We start from the raw sequence: 6,454 nt of genomic DNA on the forward strand, positions 1-6,454 counted from the left end.
TGTTATGAATAAACAGCCAGGAATACGAGCGCTTGTTCCTTTTAATATCCACATACATCTTGGCAGCGTTGAATCAGAGTAAAAACAAAACTTCATCAACTGAATTAGAGAAACTTAACAAAGTCACGATTCTTAATCGTTCAACAGATAAAGAACATAAAATGCTTTCCTGGGGGATTCAGAGACATGATCGACGTAGGTTATATGTGGAAAGCCACACGGCTACGATCACGGCCTCTGCCCTTTACTGCACTACAACTTCCTGTAGCATCACTTCCTGTTTGATTGCAAATGTCAAAATAAAATGACTACCCTGTAGTGGACGTGACTTCATAATTCACCCTCGTTCTTAGTGTGGTTCTACACTCTGTTGTTTCATGCAGTATTTAAGTATTGTGTTATACACGTAAGTACGACGGTTCCGGCATCGCAGACCCGTTAAATATTCTGTTGTTGTTGATGACGCAGAGCCTCTTGCTTGTGAGATCACAGGGCTGCGCCATCTTTGTTATTCATTCGTTTTGTGATGTAAAAATAAACGAGACACACACTTGTGTTTCCGACTTGAGGAACCGCCTTTTGTGTTTAAATGCAACTTCCACACTGGTGACCCCGACGTTCGTTTGCTTGACGTATTCGCAAACAGGACTCGACCATGAACGCGACCGCTGTCACCCTCAAACTCCCCCAATTCTCTCCCTCGCGTCGCGGGAGATCACCGCTGATACAACACGGTATTATTACGTTGTGTCGTCTCTCGGTAAGTCAACAGCGCCCGAGTGGTGAGTCTCCTGAAACGTTAAATGTGCAGCGCTGAAAGTTAAAGCTGTCCGACGCTGAGGGAGCTAGCAGACTTTTACCGGGTGACAGTAAAGCGTCTGAGCTCATGGGTCTGATCTCCTGGGGGAGCACACGCACGGCTTTCTGTTCATTCAGCTTTTCCTGCGTCAGCTTCCCAAGTCAGAGCTGCATTGGTCAACTCCACGATCACTGACTGTCAAACTGGCTGAAGAGGCTGATACATTTTTCCTGGCGAGTCAAGGGCACCGTGTCATGGCCGCGCTTCTTCCCACGCACGCCGCTCCTGTGACAACGGAGGATTCCACCCTCGTCGCAGCAACCTCTTCTCGTCGGCAGCCGTCTTCAGGCCCCCAGCAGTCTTCTTCAGGCTTGTGCTTCTATCACGAGAAGTTTGGACCGAAGGCTCTTAAATGCCGCTCGCCATGCAGATTCAGGGAAACGCCGGCGCTCATTAGTGGCCATGAGTGTCGGCCGCGTAGGCAGGCGGCTTTTTATCCGTGACAGCATCTCCGGACGACGGTTCCTGGGTCACATGGGTGCACAGAGGAGTGTCCTGCCTGCATCCCGTTTGGACATGGTAACCGACAGCCGTGGCCCCCCGATGGAGGCTGCTAATGGGACCCCCACCCGCACGTATGGAACAGGGTACATTGAGTTGTGCTTCGCAGGGCATCGGTTCGGCTGGGATTTTGTCACGGCAGAAGTCGCCGTTCCCCTCCTCGGCGGTGATTGTTTGTGTGCGCTTGGACTGTTGGTGGATGGTAAGAACCGCCGTTTGATCGACGCCGTCGCGTTGTGCTCTTACACGCGCTCGCTCAGCGGGGCCGACTCCATACGACTGTCTAGCGTGCTCTCCCCATCAGACGACTTCCACCGGCTACTGGCTGGTTTCCCAGCACTCACCCAGCCCACTTTCTCTGCGTCTGCCGTGAAGCATGTGTGGAACACCATATCGCCACCACTGGTCCGCCCGTCTGCGTTTGAGTCCTGCCTTCCTACCCGACCCTGACAGAGTTCTCTAACATGGAACGCCTTGGCGTGGTCCGCCGATCCGTCACCCCTTCACATCGTCCCCAAACCTCAGTACAGCACTTTGGGCCGAGGGCTGCTGGGTCTCTACCTCGCCATCCGACACTTTCGTTTCCTGCAGGAACGTCGACACTTCACCGCCTTTGTTGACCACAAGCCGCTGGTTTTCGCCGTGGTCGAGCCGTCGTCCGCCCGCCAGCAACGTCATCCGTCCTCATATTTGACACATTTGATGTAAGAACAACGATACCGTTCAAACAAGTAGTCATCTGGAAATGACAATATATCTAATCGGGCCTCAATATTCTCTCCCGACGTGTTTAACACTCTGAGAAGTAAAAGCGCTTCTTCATCAACAGGATCGTCCAGAAAACACTTTAGTCTTTGACGTAACATCTTATTTTGTTCATACGTGGAAACTGCGCTAAAATCTGCCCGATAGAGTGAATGAATGAGGAAATGAAAGCGCGCTGTTTGATGATGAACAAACAAAGAAACAGACAAAGACAAAATACAGACAAACCGATAAACAGAAAAACATAAGAAACAAACAACAAGCAAGCACACAGACAAAAAACAACCATAAACAAACTAACAGACAAACAAACAAACATATAAACAGACAAAAACAAACCGCTGTTAGCTCCACCGAGCAGAGAGGTGCGATCCTGCTTCATCAAATCAATTAGGTGTTTCCTCCAGATGGACTTGTAGCTAAATGGAAACATGATTGGAATGTCGTGCGTGTTCTCTTCAGAAACATTAAATATGAAGAACATGTGGCAGCCGAGCACAAGCATTGATTTTTTGGCTCCATTTTTTTTATTTATAAGACCAATATTTATAGAGTTGGGGAGCAGCAATATCTCCCCATCCTCCTCCTCCTCCTCCTCCTCCCTCCTCTAGGACAGAGCTCGTCCCCTCTGGAGACCCAGGACGTGCTGCTGGACCCTCTGCACGGAAGGGAGGCCCGGGAGAACCAGAACCAGGACTGCGAGGGCAGACGGTGAGACCGTCTGCAGTGGAATGAGAGGCACTACCACTGTAGTCCACCGGGGGCGACTCTAACAACACATTTGAAAAAGAATTGTCTTTTTGCGACTTTACGGAACCGTTTCTCTTCCTGCTGAACAAAAGCATGTGAACTTGTTTCCTCGGTGGCTCCATCACAGCCTCCTTGCACTTTATTTGTCATCTGGAGAATAAAACTCTTTTGGCAGCAGTCAGCAGACCCACAGATGGTTCGTCCAATCGCGCTTCATGAAAGGTACAGTAGCTCCGATTGTGTTTGTCTTCAGGGATAAAGACGAGTGATGCGACATTTCCTTTTGTTAGACGTCTATGGGTCATGATCGACCCCGCCCCCCCCACTTCCTGCTCCAGAGGTCAGAGGTCAGAGGTTTGGAGCAGGTGTTTGACTTCTTTAATCCCACAGCTCAGATGGCTTCATGAGCAGCTCAGCGTCACCTGGCAGGAAGCTCACTGCGTGTGTCAGGAATCAGGAATGGCGGTTGGTGCGTGACAGTAGACCGTGTAACAATAGACAACAAGACACCAGTTCACAAGTAATAAAATGAAATAAAATAAAATAAAAAGTGTGTGCGTGTAACCGCGTATGCATGTTTCAGAAACCACATGGTCCCCAGAGAGAAGCTCTGGAGGAAACGATCAAACGACAGAAACCAACAAACTGAGATACACCAATATGGGGTTTTCTTTATATTATTTTTTTAGGAAACTGCAACAACATCCAGTGTTTGTGGAGAGACGAAGAGGGGACGAGGGTTTTAAGGTTACAATTAGAAATTAATAAAAGCACAATTCATCAGATAAAGAACCAATGTAAATGTTTTATAATATAAAAGTCTTCTTTGTCTGGATGTTTCTTACAGAAATAAACCAAATGTAAATTCAGTGACGCAGTTATTCATCTTTGATTCTGATGTTCAAACATGACAGTCACACACAACGTAAAGAGTCAAATCTTTTTCATGTTATAATGAGAAAGTGTTCCTACAGGTTTTAGACGATTTAATGAAGTGAACTTAGTCGGTGCTGAAGGAGGAATAACGTGCTGGAGGATCTTCTCTGTGAAGGATTTCTAGTTTTATTTGTAAAAGTAAGAATTATTAGTTTCACTTTATTTTCACAATTATTATTGCTATTGTGAGTCGTCAGTGTCAAAGTTCTTTATCTTTCATCATGTCGCGGTGAACTGACCCGTAACATCTCAACGGTCTCGGGAGACGAAGCAGAACGCGTCTGGTGGCTGTGGACATCTCAGCCTCTTGTCTCCATAGTGGATGGAGCCGAGCGGCTGAGCCTGGCTGCAGGCGGGAGGGACTCCATCTTGGTGTAATGGGGACTTTTGTCATTTGGGCCCAGAGCTCCCGATGCAAACTGGATGTACTTAACTGTGTGGCTTGGACTCCACCTTCCGCCTCTCTCCTTCTTCTCCATTTGAATTATCATTTTCTGCTATATATTCATATATATATATTCATATAATGGACTCTGGAAATATTTAGATGATGCAAAAATAGTCTTTGAGACAAAATGGGGTTTAGATGCATGAGTATAGTTTTAAGTCGTTTAAGACCAAAAAACATGCACGGACTGGTTAAGGCACCTGAGACCGGCCCGGTAGCCTGACGGACTGATGACGGGCCTCGAACCCGTCACCGTGAGAGAGAGAGAGAGGCAGAGAACATGGACATGGAGATGAAGGCATGAACGAACTTAGGATCTGATCAAATGAATCCTGCTGGCTTTGACTGTTTTTCATTTGGCCCGTCAGGCCACAGTAGACGTCGTATTAGAAGGTTCGGTTTAGGAGGTTTAGAATAAATCAAACAGTCAGTATTGATAGTTAGTGTAAACAGAATAAGATGATTTGGTAAAAGCATCAGAAACACACGACACACCTGACAGGTTTGGAGGATCTGTATGATGCGTGAAGTTTGAGTCAAGGTTTCCTGGAGAGTTGTAGGTCCGACTAAACATCAGGATGGTGGTTTCAGATCTGGGAGAATAATTTGTGTCACAGCGAGACCTTGAATGCTGAATTAGAAACGGTTTAGAAATGGGGAAAAGAAAAAGGGGATGAAGAAGCAAGTTGTGGTTGGAGGGCTGGAAATAGTCTTGGATGCAGGAGGAGTTGCAGGTTCAGAAGAACAATAGGAGGAGAGTTACAGTTAGTTTGGAATGTCTGTGTGGAATGGGATTGGAAGCAAAGGATTGTGGGGCTCTGAGATGAAGCTAGTTAAAGGTCTGGGTGCAGAGGGAGGCGTTGATGAACGTTCAGCTGGAGGATGGAAAAGCTGTTTGTTGACTTTTACCCAGTGAGGGTTTTGGGCCAAACAGCCGGCAGCGGCCGCCCATCACTCGCCCAAGCAGACACAAGTCTGTTCCGTCTGCCCGGCAACCACAGATGACATTTTAAAGTCTCTGTTCGCCCCCCATCTGTTTACCGACTCATCATGGATGCCATCGCGCTGTAATAGGATTCACTACTTCAGGCCTCTGGCCACTCGGCCAACACAGCGACCCACTGAGGGAGCGGCGCGATACAAACAGCCAAAAGGTAAATGTGCATGCAAGTGTAAACGTTACAGTGCGTGTAATCTATATTTCTGTTTGGTACTCGAGCCGCCAAAAGCAGCAGATTGGTGCCAGAAATCGGTGGATCTGGACTACACGCCACCTGCTGCAGAGCTGCACGTCAACGGGACGGCCCACCGTGACTAGAAGAGACTTCTAACACGTGTGTGCGTGTGTGTGTACGTAACTGACTGCATACGGAGCACTCACACACACACACACACACACACACACACACACACACACACACACACACACACATTCATTCCTTCATTTCCTCTTATATATTTAAGGGAACCTCCTCCGGATGGAAGTGGTTGGTTTGGAATGTGGGCAGTTGTAGGCGGGAGGTAAAAGGCATTTGGAGAAAAGAGAAGTGGTTCCTGTAAATATTAAAATTGTACCATTTTGACGCACAATAAAATTGCGTCATTTTTGTTGCTGTTCAGCGACTGAGGTTGAACCCCGTCACTGTGTGAAAAGTCCCTAATCATGAAGCGTGTCACGAAAGGTTCATCATATGCTTCAAAGGCGGATATTTTTACAGAGATATAGACTTCTTATCAAATCTCTGAAGGATAATGTTTTTTTACTGGTCTGGAGAAGTTTTCCACATCTGAAAATCTTGAAAATGGCCAAAACAGAACTTTGAGTCGTTAAGTAAGTATTAAAGAGTTAGAAAATATCCTCTGGAAATTAGTCCAGAAGTTGTGCACTCGTGGTGCAAAAGTTGAACAATCCACGGAAAAATAGCTGGCTGAGATTACGCTGAATCCAGTGATGTCTGTAACATTTCTCTTGGACAAACCAAACCGAATTGAGAATTGAGTACAAAAACCACCAACATGGAAGCATAAAGCTCTTCTACCTTTGCCATTTTGGAATGAAATTATGAAATGCTATCAGCTGTTTCTGCACTGACTCACACAGCTTCTGGTTCCTTTGGAATGCGTTTTGGGGCTTCGGGGGTTGAATTTACAGCCAATTCTCACTCTTGAGCAGCATTTTACTCTCCGCCCACTTT

This window comes from Gasterosteus aculeatus, chromosome 4 (assembly GCF_964276395.1).
Source record: "Gasterosteus aculeatus chromosome 4, fGasAcu3.hap1.1, whole genome shotgun sequence".
Lineage (NCBI taxonomy): Eukaryota > Metazoa > Chordata > Actinopteri > Perciformes > Gasterosteidae > Gasterosteus > Gasterosteus aculeatus.